This window comes from Strix aluco, chromosome 5 (assembly GCF_031877795.1).
Source record: "Strix aluco isolate bStrAlu1 chromosome 5, bStrAlu1.hap1, whole genome shotgun sequence".
NCBI lineage: Eukaryota > Metazoa > Chordata > Aves > Strigiformes > Strigidae > Strix > Strix aluco.
In genome coordinates this window covers 12485452-12504978 of record NC_133935.1, presented here as the reverse complement: position 1 = coordinate 12504978, position 19527 = coordinate 12485452, and the positions used below count along the sequence as shown (strand labels likewise).

At 40.1% G+C, this 19527-nt stretch overlaps 1 long non-coding RNA gene across 3 annotated transcripts; it reads left to right on the top strand.

Moving 5' to 3' along the window:
* The first annotated feature begins 358 nt into the window (after positions 1–358).
* Positions 359–18726, top strand: LOC141924103 (uncharacterized). Of its 3 annotated transcripts, XR_012623454.1 has the most exons (7): positions 359–558; positions 1849–1947; positions 2054–2251; positions 9819–9952; positions 10103–10216; positions 16620–16866; positions 18352–18726. It is a non-coding gene; the product is annotated as an uncharacterized LOC141924103 (long non-coding RNA). The 3 variants fall into 3 exon arrangements; XR_012623455.1 differs by lacking the exon at positions 10103–10216 and having other exon boundaries at positions 18355–18726; XR_012623453.1 differs by lacking the exon at positions 10103–10216.
* Positions 18727–19527: the final 801 nt, after the last annotated feature.

Genomic DNA, 19527 nt, shown 5'->3' with positions numbered 1-19527 from the left:
GATTGGGACTTAAATGTACGTGAATATGTTCATAACCATGATTGAAATTTTTTATCAGATGCTGTATTATTATTTTTTCCTTAAGGGTTCTACTTAAAGGTATATGTTTAAAAAGAAAGAATATGATTACTGTTTATTGTTTCTGGCTTTCTGCAAAATGGAGAAAACTAAAAAGAACCTTCTCTGAGCAGGACTGCTTTGTGATAACACAAAGAGCTCCACCCATACTTTGCTTTTCTGCTATGTTGTAAATATTTCAAACCCAGATAAGTTTGTGTAGTAGCTGACAGATATATTGATTTTGCAAGTATAAATCGTTGAACAATGTCACTTGCATTTTTTTTTTTTAAAGACCAAATAAATTGAAAGAACTGCAGCCTCTCCTCGAGGAAGGGAGGAAATCGTAACCCTCTGTGAAACCTGATTTCTGTATTTGCACCACAATAGTGAAGTATTTGCATGCCTAAAGGTTAACTTCTGTTGATTTCCTAAACCCTAAAGAATAGAGTCTGAGCCTTCAACTTTGCAGACGTCTGAAACTCTGCAGAACTGACACTGGTAAGCTCTACCATCTTGAAAATAAGCCCTTTTGTAGCTTTCATAAAAGTAATTTTCTTTCAAGTTCTAGTTTTGCTAAGTTTAGCTTGTGGTTGAGTATCTTAAACCAGGGCCACATGGGCAGTTATGGCTAGAACCAGACTTCTCTGCCCTTGCTCTGCACCTGCGTCCTGTGCACCAGCTGTGGTCTGGAAGCCATATGACTGTTTTAGATGAGGGTCAGGGCCTATCAGCAGTGGTGGAGAGCCACTCTTGTGCCTTTGTAAGCTCCCAGACTGGCCTCAGTCCCAGCATCCCTGAGCACACATAGTTGAGTTTGTTTCTGTTGGACCCCTATCCATGTAGCAGTGCCTTTTGTTAATGAAACTCCATCTTCATGAAGACTTCAGGCATCTTCTACAGTAGATCTCCTTTTACTTATCAGGGATCTTACTATTAGACATGAGGTAGAAATAAGCAGGGCGGGCTTGGTTTAGTTTAATCTGTGATGCAGTATTCAGGAAACCCTAGAATGTAGAAATGTCATCCTCTGTTGATAACAATCAGGAAGTCAGCTTTTAAATTCAGAATTTGGATTGCCTATTGATGTTTACACCTATTTTCTAGCTCATTCATAGAAACTAGAGAGAAGGAAGATGCATTAACAACTTTTACTCCCTCAGAGCAGAACTGTTCTCTCTACTTGAATCTTACCCTAGCCTAGTTTATCAAAATGTTAAGCCTAGTCTATCAAAATGTTCATAAAAAATAGAGTCAGTCTGGAGGGTTCACTGTTCTTTGCAATATTTCACTACATTTTTATGGGTGAATCTATAGCTAATCACACTTTTTTTTCCTAGTGAAGATAGGTTATAAAGTTGTACCTGGCAAGAGTGGTTTTCCTATAGCTTCTTCCTTTTGTGGTATGATGGTTCTCTGCACCTTTTTCTGAGAACTCAGAGCTGAACAAGACTAACCAGTAAACACAACTGCAGCAGAGATCCAGACTGCAGGGCAATGCCTTCATAATAAGAAATCAATAGGAGCATAAGTTTTGGTGGGAAGCTCCCTGTTACACCAAGATGAGATGTGTTTTGGGGAACCTCTGAACCTTAGCTATGTTTATCCCACAAGCTGTCACCAACGTGGCCGTGCTGTAAAGAAGTGCAATCTCTGGTGGGTAGAGCTGTACTGGTAGAAGCCTTTAGTGTAATTCTACTGCATCAGCACAACTTCAAGAAGGATGTATGTAGATATTCATGTGTCTGTGTCAATCCACCTCTTTACTGAACTAACGCCTTGGTCATTCAGCTTCTCTCAGCAGTCCCTTAAGCAGAAACATGGGTGCCAAGAACGATACCTAAGAAAGAGCTAGAGATGGAGGATTCTTGAACTGCAGTGAGTGAGGTGGTGAGTGGCATAAAGAAGCTCCTTACTGGTACAGTGTGATGCCTCCCTTCCTTCATGAGTCAATGCCTTTCTCTGTTCATGCTTCAGTGATTCTCTCTCCCACTAGGCTTAAATTCTGCGTCTCAGCAGCCAAGAGGTATGGGTAATACATCCTGAATGCAGACAAGGGATGCTTAAGATCAGGAATCTGAGCCCTCAGGATGAGCCGAGAAGCCAAAGATGAAGATGATGGCTGAAGTCTGCCAAGATTCAAAGGAGCACAGCAGCGTGCCAGATCCTCGCTGGATTTGAGCATATCAGCCTGGTAAGTGTCCAGTAAGGGGGCCCAACTGGGTCTGCAGTGCTGGTTTTATGGTACAGTGTCACTACTAAAGTGGTTTTACTACAGAACTCATCTCAAAAACAGACCAGTTTTCCAAGCTAATGAAGGACAAGGCCTTGAAGACAAATAACAATGTATTTATATAGTGCATTTCTTTCTACCAGCAAACATGAAAAAAAGCACATTGATTCCAGATTACGATGTCAGAGATACACGAAGAACATCTGTCACTGTGACAGGATCATAAATCATTGCGCTGAAATCCTGGCATGCTTTTCTTTCATTGGCAAAGTAGTTCTTTAAAATGGGATATAATCAAGTTGCTGAGAGCCCCATATTATCTATTTTAAACCTGTTATTTTTCTCATGTGAAAATGTCAGATGAAACATACCAGTTTTGTTTTGTTTTTAAATGAAGCTAGTTTAAAAAATGATCACTATATAGCACAGCGATTCAGGGTGCTGCTAGGAATTGTCCCATGTGAAGAAATTATAAGAAAAATAAACCTGTGAGTAAATGAAAGTGCTGTAGGTTCACCAGCAAACCATGCTGATGTGGAAGACAGATAAGTAGTAAGAGACCAGTATAGCTGCATCAGGAATTCTCCAGTGACCTGAATATCAAAAAGGAAATCCTACAAAGAGTGAAAGCAAGGGCATATAAGTAAGATGAGTAATAAAGCAGTAGCATAAACATCTAGGGATAAAACTAGGAAGACTAAGTCACAAAATGAGTTACAACTTTCCTGGAGCAGAAAACAGAAGAAAAGGAGGTTCTATAAATACCAATAAGTTAGAGAAAGAGAAAGGCAGAGGCACAAATAACAGATACGCAGAACACAGTGAAATGTTTTATTATTTATTTTGCTACATTCTTCATGTGCACATAAACATTAACGATAGGTACTTAACAACACTATTTTTTTAACAAGGGGCAGGTCATATGTCAGAATAGGGAAAAAACAAGTAAAAGAATGTTTGACTAAATTAGATGTATGCAAGTCTCTAGAGCTTGCTGAAATTCACTTAATACATAACTGGGCTCTCAACTTATCTCTGAGAGTTCCTGGAACAGTGGCTAATTACCCAGACCTGCAGCAACTATGTAGCCTAAGACGGAAATACAGTCGGGATCACACTTCCATTTTTGGTAATGAACAGAGATCTGACATTACCATATACATTTTGCAAATTATTTTAAACAAAATACCCAGTCGGTTTAAAGACTTGCTCTTCCTTAATTCTTGCCATCATGGCACATGGGAAAAGAAAAGAAAAGAGAAAAGAAAAGAGGAAAGGAAAGGAAAGGAAAAGTTAAGTTTAATAAGGTTTCTTAAATGTGGCATTCACAGCAGGCTCAGATTTGAGCATTAAGAATGACGTTGGCTGCAGCCCTGGTTTTCAGGGTTATAACCATTTCTGCTTTTAAAAATGGGACATGAATGTAGGGAATTACAGAGTACTTTGCCTAACTTCAATACCGAGAAAGATAGCGGGACAAATTATTGAGAAGTAAATGCATACAAGCCATGAGAATAATAAGGCGATAAGAAACAGCCAATGTGAATTTGTCAAACTAATCTAGTTTCCTCCTTGAACAAGGCAACTGGTCCAATAGATAAGGAAAAGCAGTAGAAATGACCATATATTGACCCAAGACATATCTTGACCTAAGTAAGGTTTTTGACACTGTTCTGTATGCTGATAAATGAACTGGGGAAAGTTGTCCCATTTGAAATCACTCCTAATTCAGTCCACTGTCAAATGTAAACCTAACACAGGATCGTTGGTAGTTGCACTAGGAGGATGTTGAAGAGGAGTCTTGTACAGCTCCTAATGGATAGGCTTCTGTTCAACGTTTCAATAAAGACTTAGATGAAGAACTAGAAATAATTATATACTTGTAAGTGTGGTAAGTGACACCATGTAAAGATTTGCAAAACGTGCTGAAGGACAGAATCAGAATTCAAAAATATCTTGATAGGTTCTGAAAGATTCTGAAATCCAACATAAAAATCTGAACAGACAATCGCAGAGGGCGACATTTGGGAGGAGGAAATCAAAAGCACAACCACAGAATGCCACTGCAGATAAAGATCTAGTGATTAATGAGGGCCATGAATGAGTCAACAGTGTGATGCTGTTGAGGAAAAGAGACAAATGTAATTCTAGTCTCTTGTACTGTCTGATTGAAACAGTGTGTAAGACAAGAGAAAATTAGCGTGCTGCTCTTGGCACTGGTGAGCCCTCAGCTAAAATACTGGATTTTACTCTGAAGCACCATAATTTAAGAAAGATGTAGATAAGCTGGAAACAATCCAGAGAAGATCAGCAAGGACAAGTTTGAAAAATCGGATCCATAAAGCAAGATTGCAAGTTTTGCTTTTGTTTTAATCTAGAAAATATAAGGCTATATGGGGTTCAACAGTCTTCAAGTACATAAAAGGTTATTATAAAGAGGGTAGTGATATGTTTTTTCATGCCCACTGAAGATAGGGGCAGAATGTGAAGGAAAACTTTTTAGCTATACTATAATAGATATTACAGTAACACATTGTAACGAGAAGAAAAGATTATCACTAGAATATATTAACCAAGAAGGTTGCATAATCCGTGTCATTAATGTTTTTAGATACAAATGGGAGGGACTGCCACCTACAATTATCAAGACAATTGTTGTCTTTCTTCAAAGTTAGGAGATGGACCAGATGAATGTTTTGTAGTAGGTGGCTGAGATCCCTGGCACCATGACAGAACGCACAAGTTATTACAAGATAATCCATAACAAGTTTTCACTAAGAAGACATTTGAAAATTCCACGTGTGGTCCTGGGCATATTCATTAGCCATTATGGAAGACTGCACAGGTTGTTCCCTGGTCTTGTTAAAAAAAAAAACCCTTCTTTGACTTTGTGTTGTAGGTTTTTTTGGTTTGTTTTATTTTATCTCAGGAAGGTTACGTACAGCTTTGATCAAAAATATTGAGGAGTAACAGACTACATAACCCCTTGAGATCGCATCCAAGTCTACATTTCTATGATTCATGTGCAATCTACAGTATTTTTTCTGAGTTGTTGAAGAGCTTTGCAAGCACAAGTTAATTATTAAACTATTTCTTTTCCCAGGACAGTAATGACCTAATCATGTATGATAGTGCTCAAATGAGGCATTAAACAAACATATCCAAAATAAACACAGATCAAATCATCTTTGCCAATAGAAAAGGACAAAATCTTGTTTTTATGCCAGTGGGTCTGCAAAACAACAGCACAGATACAGACCTCAGTAAAACTAACAAGTCAAGACTTCTCAATCTGTGGGAAATTCTGAATTTTAGTAACTGTTTTTATTCAGAATTTTAGGATTCCTTCTAATTTAGGAAATTGGGAACGGGAGATGGGAATGAGAAAAAAATGTGATTTGGAAAAGTTCGAAAGTTCTGAGGACTTTAATTACAACTGAACATTTCAATATTTGAAAACCAAAATGTTGCAGTCATGGTGTGCCACATATATATCTCAGGTAAGGGAGCACTGTGAACATTAGAGGAGCCACAGTCCTCCAGGGACCCTAGTATACACACAAAAATGCCAAACAGAATTATAGTGCAAATAAAGTAGCATTCTGCAATATGATATTTTTTGTTAGCTCAAAATGAATCTTTTAAAAATCATACTCCCAAAGGAAAACTGAGCAAAACTAAATTTTTCAGAAAACGTGCTTTGTTAGAAATTCAAACCTGTGTAAAACTTCTGAAAAACTCTAGTCAGTCCTTAATATAAAAAAAAACTGTCTCAAAAATATTTTCTAGAGAAATCTGTGCTCATCACAGTGCACCATGGTGTTGACCCAAATATGTACAAGTATGACCCACCATTGTTATTTTTGTCTAGTAAAAGATGATCATAAGCCTCAAAGATAAGATCAGAGTCTGGACCAAATAGGACTTTCCAGAAATTCAGAAATATTGGGGTTTGGCATTTATTGATTAGGCCATACTTCAGTGAATGTCTGCTGGTCCTTTTGTTCTTTTAAAAATATACATGACTTTTAGACACCAGAATAATGATTTCATACTGCATGGGAACCTTCTCTCTTATAAACAAACACTGGAACTTGTGAATTTTGCTGTGGAAATGGATGAATATTGACCTAATGAATCCAGCTAGCTTCAGGTCTACCATTAGACACCCTACCCTTGTTGAACAACAGTAAAAAACTGCAGAAGTTCAAAGATCCCGGGACAATCCTGTCAGGTGTCAAGGACAGCCATAATCCCGAAATGCAGAGAGACAATTAGACCCAAGTGAACAAATCTCAGCTCAGGTGAGTTTGCTTGGGCAGCCCTGGTGAGCCAGTTTCATTGCTGGGACCCGTAAACCTGAAGGTGGACTGTTTGGTTTGTAGGCCAGGATGTGCATACAGCGATGGCACACGCCATCAGCCTAAAGTGTCTTAAGCAGCTTAAATAGCTTTAAGCAGCTTTGTAGACTTAGACACTTTAAGCTTATAAAGCAGTTTAAGCTGCTTAAACTGCTCTAGGACTTTAACAAGGGCCTCGCAAAGCTGCTCCTCTCCAGGCGAGTGCATGGAATCTGGCTGTGGGCAGCGGCTCCCTTGCCATCGGAGGGAAGGAAGGAGCTACGGCATTGCCACAGATCCAGCCACGAGTCTGCGCACAGGCAAACAACTGGTATTGACGTTTTTTGGCAATGATGTTGTATAAAATAATGAAAAGTATACTCTCTCCCCTTGGTTAGCTCATTGTTTCTTCCTCTTTTTTATCTACTTCCCCTCCTCAGCCACCTCCTCTGGTTTCTATTTTCACCCATTTTGCTCAGGCTCTTTCGGTATCTATTTCCTCTCCAATTAATTCTTCCTAAAGAGATCAGTGGAGTGCTCTTACTGCAGTGATATACTTTTCTGAAGAAAACACGTCTTGATTCAGCTACTGAACCCACAGAACCATGCTGGGGACAACCATTCATTTGTATCCACTACGGTTTAACCTAAATCTAGCACACTTTTTCTCAAGAGAAGGGTATGAGTTGACAGAAACATTGTGGAAAAACCCAACTGCATAATACCAAAAAATACCAGTGGCAGCCATTAGATTATCACCTACAAAAAAGCCAGTAAGTAGATCGGCTAGCATTGTTCAGAAGAGGGAATACAATGCACCAAATCTACATCTCATTTCCTGGCATTTTGAAGGTTTCAGAAAGGGTGTAGGAGGAGGAAGTCTGGGGACAGCTGTCCAGAAAAATGGATAAATGTGTCTTCCTACACTGGTGATCTATTAGGACTGAAAGGACTTTGTTTTCACTTTTTACTCCATCTCTCTGAACTTGGGGTGTGCTGCACAGGCTACAAGTCATTCTGTTCTTACCAAAGGATGTAACACCCCCTCCCCCTTACATAGGAGACAGCGGTGTACAACTGACATGTTAATAACTAGGGCTGTGGTGGTGATGTACTAGACCATTTGAGCTGGATGTGATGTTCTTGATGCCGAGGATCCGCTCAGGCCTACATCATCGCACTTTTATCATGTTTGAATTCCCTTTCCAGTTCCTTTAGTAGGAACATTCTGCTCTTCTCTTTCATATCCTTCACTCATTTCCTGGGATCATATCCTAACTTCTCAGGTCTAGAATCCCCAGCTAAGATGGCCTCATATTTCTCACAGGCTTATGGAGTCCCATCACATGTTACTTTGTATATATCTAACACTCTAATCTCAATTTAGCTGTGAAATGTAACTGTAAAATTTATCATACTTGAACAATGTGTTCTAAGTTCTAAAGACTTGAGGGTGTAAGCAGGAAGAGGGATCATGGTCAGCCTTACTCACTGCTCTATTTTTTGCCGATTATCTATGTTATGCATTCCTAAACGATGTTGCATATCACCATAGTGTGTATTGCATGCACAGCATGTCCAATGTGGTATATTTATACAAGAACCACTAAACGCTTTAGCTGAAGCTTGATTTATACCCAATGCTATTTTTTTTCCAGCAGCATGAAAGCGTGTTTGTGTCCATTTTTATTCAAGAAAATGATTTCTAGCATGATTTATTCTTTTCAAGTCATCAATGCATTTTAATCCCTTTTTCCATTTATCCAGTTATTAATTATTACTTCCTTCAAAATGTGTTCTAAAACTCTACATATGTTGCCAGTAAGATACACTAGCTTGTAAGTGATTGAATTATTTCTGTTTCTTAAATATTGATTTGATATGCTCCCATCAGGTGACAGCACTGGTAATTAACAGATCTGTTCATAGCGGAGTATTTGGAACCCTTGGAGCATGGTTTCCTTGGGTTCATGCCTTGTGTCTACAACATGCTCCTGGTAGCCCAGTTCTTTCTCAAGCTCCCGCCAGTTCAGCAGGAGAAAGAGCAGGTTGTATGGGCTGCCTGTGGGCTTCATGGTCAGTAGGACAGTGTTAGCTGCTCAGTGTCCAGGCAGCTCTCAGGTTGGAGAAGAAGGTGAGCTGCACCTGCCATTCCCTCAGCTGTGGCAGTGATTTGGGTCTAGCTCTCCTCTAGACTGCTGCTCATTTACGTCAATGATTAATGATGGGAATTAATGAGGTTAATTAAGGTTAATGATGAGCAAGGAAAAGTAATCTTTTTTGAATTCTGAAAAGCTGTATGTAGTCACTTATACATAACATGCATTTTCTTTCAAATATTTTTCTTTACATCTGAGAAGAAAAAGGTCCCGTTCGTGTTACAAGAGAGTTTGGGTAGTTTCAGATCTGAAGGATTTCTTTTAACATTTTAAACTAGAAAACATATAACAGCAGGTATCAGGTCATGTATACAGGCCACAGTTTGGCAGACATTTACGCATACACCCAATTTACAATTGGAATTCAACTTCCTTTGGCTTTCAGGAAACTTCAGTGTATGTTAAAATTAACTCTGCTAGTTTGAGGCGATAGCAGCACTTCATGTTTGTATGCCTCAAATGCTCTAGTACATCACCATCCACAACTGTGGATGTGCCAAAAAATTTTTATTGACTGTGTTGAGCCTAGTGAGACCACACATCTGTACTGATCCACCAATGGAAAAAGAAATTTCTACGGTTGAGCTACTGTTGGACTAAATCACCAAGTGCTGGCAAGCTACCAGTGTCCTGTTGCTGGGCAGATCACGAGGTGTTGGCCCATCACTGAGGGCTACTGCTCCAATTACCAGCTGCTCAGACAGCAAAAATGTTGGACACTAGACTCACCCTTCCTTCATTCCCCAAACTCAAGACAACTGTCTCTTTGATGAGTCTGTAGGATTACTGTTGACCTCGCTACAGGACAGCATGGGGCTTCGTAAGCCAAACTGACACTTCTTCTCATCCCTCAGCAACTTCTCCCAAACCTTGACATTCCCACCAGTGTTTATTTTTTTTAATAATCTTGTTTATCTGAGAAAAACTTGTCTATCTGAAATAAACTGATAGTTCATTTCAACTTCAAAAAATAACTTTTTTACATTTGTTCCTAGTTTGTCTGTTGGGTTTTTTTTTCTTTTTTTCCAGCTTTGGTGGCTAACTTCTTTGGCTAATGGATGATACAATGAATTGCCTGAATCTACTGCATGTCTGTGAATACCATTTCCCTAGATTGCAACACCAGCCCAATTCTTCGGCTCTGCTGGAAGCTGTCCTAAGAGGTGGGTAGAGTTTAAGGTTTTAGGAAGAAAGTCAGTGTTTGCACTCTACCAATATTAATTTCATGCATTCCCTCTTGCATTCTTGATTCTGTAATTGGGCTGTGCTTCCATCTCCACCCATATCCTGCCTTGACACACATCCATGTGCAGATGACGGGGGGAATGATGGGTGAGCCAGCCAGACTGCAGATTGACTCACCCCAGGATAGTAGACTGTCATCTGGCAATTAGGATGGAGAAGAAGGAAGTGTGCCAGCAAAACAGGTGATCTGAGCAATGCATTGCACCCCATATGCCAAAAAGGATATTGCACAATCCTGTGCTATGACAGAGAAATGTGGAGAAGAGCACAAGCATGCATTTCCAAAATGGCCTTCAAAGTAGGAATTAAAGATAAACCAAAACTCACCCTATTTCTTTTCATGGACCACTTTAATACCAAAGGTGACTATAACACTCAAGAAATGGATAGAGCGGTGGTATAGTATAACTCTCTCATCATTTTTGGTCACTTTTATTTGGATGTCTTTTTCTGTGCATAGAGACTCAAAAGCAGGATCACAAACACAATTTATGAGTATGCAACGATTATGTTGTTTGTTGGATTGTACACACAATAAATGGTTGGGACTAACATGCTATTAGCCTAAGCACTAATGTCCTCACTACCTCTGATGCAGGTACCCACTGGATTTCTGCTGGGCAGGCAGATGGTAATCACACAGGGAACTGCCAGTCTCCATTGCTACTTACAACAGGCTGATCCTCAGTTTTGCTGAGTTGTTATCTTCGACTTTGATTTTTTTCCTCAGGGTTTTAGAGCTTTTTCAGTTAATATTTTTTCCTTTGGTTCTTGAGTGACTGCTACTGACTCAACTACTTCACTTCTGTCCTTGTTTCTGCTTTTTTTATATATCTTGCTTGGCTTAAGTTTATATGCTGTCACTCATAGCTTAGCAACCTTTTTTGTTTAGTAAAGCAGAGCTGGGGTCATATGGCTGACCTAGGCCTTGTGTTAAAACGTAAGAGTGTGTGAAAGATCTACCAAAATGATGGGAGAGAGACTGATCTGTGCTTGTTGTCTGACATACTTCTAAGCACTTTGCTGGCTTAAAAATGTGGATCTTGCCAGATAGCAAAAAGACTCTGAGAACTAGATACTGACATGAACACCACCTGGGGTCAGATCCGCTATATAACTGGAGGTATCAGTGATGGTCTTTATAATGCCAAACAGAAAAGTCTGGGAAGGATGGACTTCAAAGGAAAAATGACTTAGAAATCAGTGATACAAAGCTGAAAATGAAACAGTGCTGCATGATATTCTGACTTTGACCACGCACAGATTTATAAGGAAAAAAAAATTTACTGTGAGGATAATTAATCACTGGCACAGGTTGCCCAGAGAGGTTTGGCAGTCTCCATCCTTGGAGGTTTTCCAGACATGACTGAATAAAACCCTGAGCAGCCTGGTCTGAGCTCAAGCATTGACGGTGCACTGAGTGAGGTGGATGGACTAAGGATCTCCTGAGTCCCCTTCCAGCTTGGATCATTAAGTGAGTCTGTGATTTAAATTACTGTTGGAGACAAAGGGTAGGTGAGGTGGAGAAATGGTGTCACAAAGGGAGAATGCTCAGCATGACATTTCCCAGTATGACTGAGTATCTGCAAAACTTAGCTGCTGCCATCCATGTAAGGTGATCCCATCTCTCTCCAGGTCCTGTCCTGGTGTTCCTAGTCTCTCTCTTGAGAGCTAGTACTGGCCCTTGTCCAAGGGGCAGCAGTTTGTCTGTGAGTTGTTTCAGCTCACTGACCTGGCAGAAGCTGATTAGTTTTTTTAAACTGGTTTGCTTTCTGCTAATTTAGTTAGCTGAACTATTTCACTATGAGACAGATGAGTACCACAGCATGAGGAGGAGGTGGGAACATGTGGTTAACATTGGAAGGAGTAAGGTTGGGCAGGGCCCTTGCAGTGGGAGTGAGCCATTAAAATTGGCTTGCTGCCTCATGAAACAATGTGATATATCTGCAGCAGCTTCAATACGGGCAGATCAACAAATTGGGTAAGCTCAAAAAGGATGCATCATAAAGAAAATAAAAACTCAGACATAAAAATAATGCTAAGACCGATGAAAAGTGTGGAATTATAAAAAGGAACACGAAAGCAGACAAATTGGTGAAAAATAATGTTCAAGGAAAGATGAACAGAGATATATTAAAGACCTAACACTTGAAACTGAAGCTCCTGCATGGTAGGAAACCACAGATCTTGTTTACCAAGTTACAAAAATCCTGTGTGGCTAGTTTAAACAGGAAATGGGCTGATCAGAAGCAAAGATAGGGAAATACATACAACAGAGATAAAATAGATAGGTAAAGCATTTTAAAGAGGTCAGAGGCAAAATCTCATCCCTACCTTGACATGAGATTCTGTGACTAGAGATGACGTGACTTCAAACAACAGGAGATTGCCACTGGCTCAGTAGTGATATCAGAAAAGCAAGTTGTAGTCCAGTAGATAGCAGCAACAATGCAATGAAAGATGATTTGATCATAGCAGAAATGCTAAGAGCCTACAATGTCACTGCAGAAGTAAAATTTTAAAAGTTGTTGAATAAAATCTGGGGAAAAAACAGCTTTTGATGAGGGGGAACATGGAGTTGTTAAAATATTTAAAAATGAGGCTGGGAAAGTGTCTCTCTGCCCTGCACTATAGAGGAGGCCATTTTCAGTGGAATGCTGCACAAGATGACAAAGATGTTGGATGCAGAATTGGAGGAGAATGGACTCTGGACTCAGGCCCAGAAAACTGGGTATTCACAGAAAAGAGCATCCTGAAAGAAAACATGCAGTGACAGGCTTTGCTCATCACCAGTTTCATTGACTTTTTTAAGATTACTTGACAGTGGCCTTGTGGAACTACAGCACTCAACTTGTCCTCCATCATCATGGCCTTGCAGAGAGGAATAGATGGCTGCATCTGGGAGTCCATCTAAGTAATAGATTTGTTCACTTTGAACACTGGTGTAAAACCAGGGTACGCTTGCTTTCTGTTGCTGTTTTGCATTATCATACATAGCTACTGTGTAGGCAGCACAAGTAGCAGCACACTATGGGGTGGATTACACAAATCTTGGAAGCATAAATTGTGCTAGTAGCTAGTTACTAAGCCATAGACCTGAAAAAAGCTGTGAAGATACATAACCTAGCAAAAAAAGTAAGCCAAACAGGATTCAAAATCAGCTATCAAAGCAAACATCCCTGAAAGCTTAATACCAAGCATCAAAGTCGTGTTAGAAAACACAAATTCTGGCAAAATAGAACATCTTGTCTGTCCTGTCCATGTCCCACTTGTGAGTAATTAGGAAGGAACTAACAGCAAGGATAGGAGAGTTTTCCACCATTCATACTTATTTCAGTATATGGAAAACCAAGATATTCAGTCCCAGAATGAAAATGAGATTTTTTAAAGTTCTTATTTACATATAATTACAATGCTAAAATAGACCCTGGAAAGTAGAGACATCAAAGGTGCTAGAAAACTAGATGCCCTGGGGAAAAAAAAGTGCCTGTGAGAAAGTCTGAAGCATAGAGTTGAACAGCCCACCAGCTCATCTGTCACCAGAGTCAGGAGGGAGCACAGGATGTATTTGGTGTGCCTTCTCTGAATGGCAGCCCTCAAGAATCCCCCCAAAGCAATCCAGTGGAGATCAGCATGCATGAAGAAGAGGACACACATTAGAGATCTTAAGAAGACCCACCTAACACGAATGACAGTGATCAATCTCAACAATGTCCACTAGAAACACCAACAGATGACAGAGAGGAATGGAAGACGCTAGCTTCTACTGCATGTCCCAGCCTTGCTATTAAGGGTTACTAGAGAATCAAATATATTCCCCATAACTGCTTATCTTTCTCTGTGAAGCAAAACTTGTATTAGCTAGCTTGTTTTATCAGCTGCCACTGGAGGTAGTAGTTGTGAACCTTACTGAAGGGGAGGAAAATAAAGCTCTTGCTCAAGAGATGCAGAGAGTAGCTGATGTCCAGGCTAAAGCACTCTGCCAAATGCTTCAAAAAGCTGGGGGCCTGTTGCCAAGGCATTGCCATGTGATTGCTGCAGTCATGACAGACTGGGGAGAAAGTCCATGCCAAGAAGAGTTGTCAGGTGTGGGACTCAGGTAGTCATGCCACAGTGAAAATTACATGATCCCTGATTAAAGGGGTTTGGCCTTTCATGTATCTTCAAAGGTATCTGGACCCTACTGGTGTCATAAGCAGTGATGGTTTATTTTTTGTTACCTAGACTGAATGAGAGATCTTTAATCAAACTGTGTTGCATTAGAGACAGTTCTGCTGTTTAACCATAAATATTTGGGTGTGCAATCTGGTGTTGATCTGTAAGGTTACTAATATCTATAAAATAAGTAGTCCTTTTTCATTTGAGTGATCTATCAAGTTGTTTCAGCTTCAGCTGGTTAAGTCTGAGCTTAGATCTGAGCATAACTTTTGAGGTGATGCCGTTGATGTAAAAGGGCACACAGACTCCTGTTATATTGAATATGTTCAGGATATATCGTCTCTGCTACAATTCCCAGCCATTTTCTTAGCCAAGTTTTAACACAAAACCACTATTTCTATGCTTTTTTAAAAAGTAAAACTCTGCAGTCTGTTCTCAGCTTTCTTCTACTTTCTTCATAAAATCAGACCCACACATAGCCCAGATTCCTCAATGGTATCTGGTGAAATTTTTCCACCTTCTTGTGCTATATATATTCCTATGTCCTGAACAGCAGTATGTGTCTGTGTTTTGAGTACAGACTGCTGTTATTTTAGATATCTGCCTCCATAAAGGAGCATCAGTGTTTCTTACATGTATTCATAATGAGAATTTATTCACTATTTTCACAGAGGTTTAACCTCATTTCCAAAATGAGGTTGGTCTTGTTCTCCAAGTTAAACAACTAAATATATATTTTTTTGAATTTGGGAGTCTGCCCACTAGAGCCCATATGTATTTATATGTATATAGCAGTTGAAGTAAAGAGCCTTATTCAGGAGGTGCTCTTAAATGTGTGCCTTCTTTTTAAGCACCTACTGAAAATAAGTTTGGTGTGCGTTTACACACTTTTCTGAATGAGGGTGCACTGAAGAACAGGCGTGTTTTCTGGAATCAAAACCTTGACTGAAATGTCACTGCCTGGATCACTGGCTGCCTACAAGGCTGACAGCAGCAAGGGCATATAGACCATAGCTCACACTTGCCTCACCAGTAATAAAAGCATGCACTGTACCCATTGTACGTAATCATATAACAGTTCCTCGGGTGAGATCATGCTGTAAAGTATCCTGCATTTATGCAGTGGAAGCATCAAGATGAAGGCCATGGGTCCCAGAATACAGCTGTGACGAAGCAGTATCTATGTTATGACATTCAATTTTGTTATATAATTAGAGTATTCAATTATAGACTGGAAGACATACTTACACCGTATTAGAATATTCTCTGCTGTAAATGAGGTTGGGTTAATTCCCTAACAGACCGGGCAGTGATAAAAGGTGGAGATAAGCTCCCAGCACTGACTGGAGACAAAATTAAACAAGTGGCATGCTTGCCTGCCCTGCCCTGTCCTGCCCTGCCCTGCCCTGTCCTGCCCTGCCTGCCCTGCCCTGCCAGCTCCCATGCCCTGGTCCTTCAGCCATGACAGCTGGCTCTGCACCGAGAGCCCCCGTGGCAGAGAACAACAGGGTGATGTACGCTTTTTGTTATTATCTGCTAATAAATGATTTCTCCTTTGGATTCCTGCTGCAGCTCTGCTCTTGTGCAGGCTATCGGTTGGGTGGAGCAGCTGCAAGACTTAGGAACAGCTAAGACTCGTCAATAATTTCCGTAATTTTCTTGGATTAATATTGGATTAATTTAATCTCTGTGAAAAGAATGACTTTTGATATGAGACCTTGTCTCTCTGGGCTGATCTGGCAGGTTCAGCCATAGCTCACATAAGTTGGAACATTAAGGCTTGTTTCAAAGAGAGAGGGAATGTGAGCCAAGATACAAACATGGGCCCCTATTTTCCTTTGAACAATATGATTAACTTTTCATTTTCCTCTTAGGCAGTGTTAGGCTACTCCCCTGAGCAAGCAAAGGGTCCTTTATATTTTGTAGATATTTGGGGAAATTACCTTGGCATTATTGTTCTATAAGTCACTTTCAAAATATTCTAGATACCACGCAGGGATGGAAAGACAGTCTGTGACCAGAGCACACAGCCTAGAAACAGCCGAGATTAAATGCAAGGGCAGCAAGCACAATGTACAAAACAGATAAATCAGGATGACTGCATAGTTGCATTCTTGTTTTCCACTGTGCTAACTCACAGAGAGCACAAAATAAGCCTGTGTAGCGAAGACATATGAAAAAAGACATACTGCAAGACATATTTATGTTGTATTAGCATATTCTCTGCTCTAAATGAGTTTGGGCTAATTACTTATCGGGCCACACAGGGATAACAGGGGGAGATAAGCTCCTAATATCACATTAGGAAAAATTAATTAAACAGAATAAACATAATTTACTTGATTCTGCTATTTCCTATTTCAATTGCTTGACTTAACATTCTTGGTAATGTTCTTTAACAAATTCTTTATTTATTTTCTTAAACAGAAAAAAAGATCTAGAAATAAAAACAAGCTGGAAAGAGATGAATTTCATCACGATACCTCATTTTCCTCAGCAGACTGGGAACTGCAGAATTAGCACAGATTTCTGCTACTTGAGCTAATGGAGTGCCACTACCAGTCACGGATTGTCATCCTCTGAGTAGAGCACTCCCAGAAGAGGATTGCTGATGGGCACTGGTGAGAAACATGAACCGAGGATTTGCTTCTTGTCTGGAGTGACATGTAATCAGGTAGATGTAAGCTAACCTGCTGCCTCTCCTCTGGCCTCTCCCTATCCTTGTCCTTTGCCTTCCCCGCTTCATCCCAGACCCAGTCTCCAGCAAGTCACAGTGGATCCCAGCTCCTGATCTTCCAATCTGATTAGCTCTTTGATCACTCCCAGTATGACATTCTTTGCTCCCAATCTACTTGGCTGGACCATCCTAACTCCCCAATCCCTCCTCCCAACCCCCTTCCTCATCTAGCACAGCTCTGGGATCCAGTATAGCTGTTTGAGATTTTCTTCACAGTGCATTTGACCAATTCCATCCTCTGTACTCCTGATTCGAACAACAGGGCTGCTGGGACCAGAGGAAGGCAGACCCCTGCTTTCTGTTTGGGTGCTTAGATCTCTTACAGCTCAGGGTAGCAGATGCCTATCCATAGCACATGAGACCTTTTATGAAAGTTTGCTGTTAAAATCAAAGTAATCTTTATTAAACATGCACCATGACTTTTCACACACTTATTACATTAGGATAAAAACATGTCCCTGACACAAATTCTATCTTCTATCAGACTTTAAGTCCTTGCACCAAACTTGCAATATGTAGGCTTTGCCACAGAAGACACCAGAATTTTTAACTGCAGCACATTTTCCCCTACAGTGTCAGACACATCAGACATGTCTAAGTTCTTTTATACTAGTTCCCCTTGAGAATGTGTGTCAAGTAAAAAGTCCTGAATTATACAATTTCATATTGTTTAGATAGGACAACGGGGTTCATACATTTAATCTCATAAAAAGCATTCCAATATCTTTAATGACCACTGCACAGACTTTCATTCCTTAGAGAAGATAAGTACTGTCCTTGCAAATAAGAAAAATTAGATCGTGCTGTACCAAGGCCTATGCTCTAAATAGTTCAAGGTGACCAGTGTACAGCTCAGCCTGTTACATAAAATAATTTGCAAAGGTCAGTAAAAATTAAAGACAAAATGACATTTTTTTGAAGAAAAAAAGACCCAGTGATAAGCCCCAAGGACTATGCTGAAATCATGTCCAGTAAAGAAGTGTGAGAGTAGATTTAGTGGGACAAAATTGATATACTGTAGAGTAAGCCTTGCTGATGTGCAAAATCATGAGTGGATGGCCTCTTCTGCCTCTCTGGTGCCCCTAACCTTGTGCGTCGGCTGCAAGAAGGCTTAATTTCACTCAAACTGCAAGAAGATAGGTAGACAGCGGGAGAACAGGCATTGTTGCAGTCATTTGCCCCATCCCCTGCGGTCAGTCCACCACGGCTCCTTTGCACTGGGCATTTACTATCAACATGAAAGGTGTACAGACAGGATTGGGCCAGAAGGAGGAATCCAGGTGGCTTCACACCTCCATTTGCACTGGTTAAATCCTGAGAAACACCTGGAATGAGACTGTCATAGCCCCCTGGTTTGTGCTTTTCCTTCCCTCCCTTGTTCTTTCCTTTTTCACCTGTGTTTCCCTTTGTTTTCTGTTTAAGAAGAATCTGCTTGAGCTGTTAAAGCGAAGTCCTTTGGAGAGCTGCCGCGACGCTGTTAATAGACCCCTTCCAAAAAGCTGTGTTAGAGACAGCAGGGCGCTGCTGCAATTTCCATGTTTCTGTGTGACCAACAGACAGTATGCTGTGCTGGAGTTTTTCTAGCAATGAACTTGCTATTCAGAGCCAACACCAGAGTGAGAGGCCGAGTTCCCTTACCCTGCAGCTCTTGTGCTGTCTTTGTCCCTTGTTCGTACTGCCTGCCTCTCCAGGGAAGGACTGGGCTCTGACAACAGCTCCAGTAGCAGTTCCAGCCCGTCTCTGTGAACTGAATAACTCTTTTCTAAAATAAAAGCAACAATAAATTTTCTTTCTTACTACCTCTTCAAGCCTGTTAAACAATGGTGTTTTCCTCATATAGATTCTTAACAGCAAATGGAAATGGGAGTTTTTAAAAATGAAAGCCTTGCTTTTCTGCATTCCAAATATTTCTTTTCTCCACTTATTTTTTCTGCCTTTAATAAAGGGTTTAAAAGATTTGGTGTGGTTCATGTTGCCACAGGAATAAACAAGCTAAGATTTATGCATTTGAAACCTCTAACCCTACCCCAAAACATGTTTAGCAATATAGTTTTGTTACAGTGACACAGTACCTTTAATACATTTGACCCCCTGGGTCTATTTATTTTACTGAAATTTGACTCTGCAAAGTTAAATTCCCTTATATCATTCTGCAAGACAACTCATTTTATGTCTGGATACAAACCAATTCACCTCCTAAGCCGCATAATCAACTCCTGCCCTAACATGCCAGTTAGCACTAGTGCGGCTGAATGGAAAAAGAAATTGTGATGGCTTTACAGAATTGTACTTAATTTCTATGGGATACTCAGTGAGTATCAAAACAATAGATGGTGTATTAACTACTGTGTCTACCGACACTCTTTTTCCTTGGCTTAGGTAATATTTTTATATAAGGGGATGGCAGCCTACTCTCATTGTGTTAAACAAAGTTCTTGAATGGATACCATGAAGTAACTCTTTTTAGCTTGTTTTTACTTGGTATTTGGGAAACTGTTCTATAATGACAAGCTCTGGAACAAAATCTAAGATGGGTATTTTCTGTGTTTGAAAGGTTTCTCCATATGACTGCAAATAAGAAAATTATGGAAACATCTT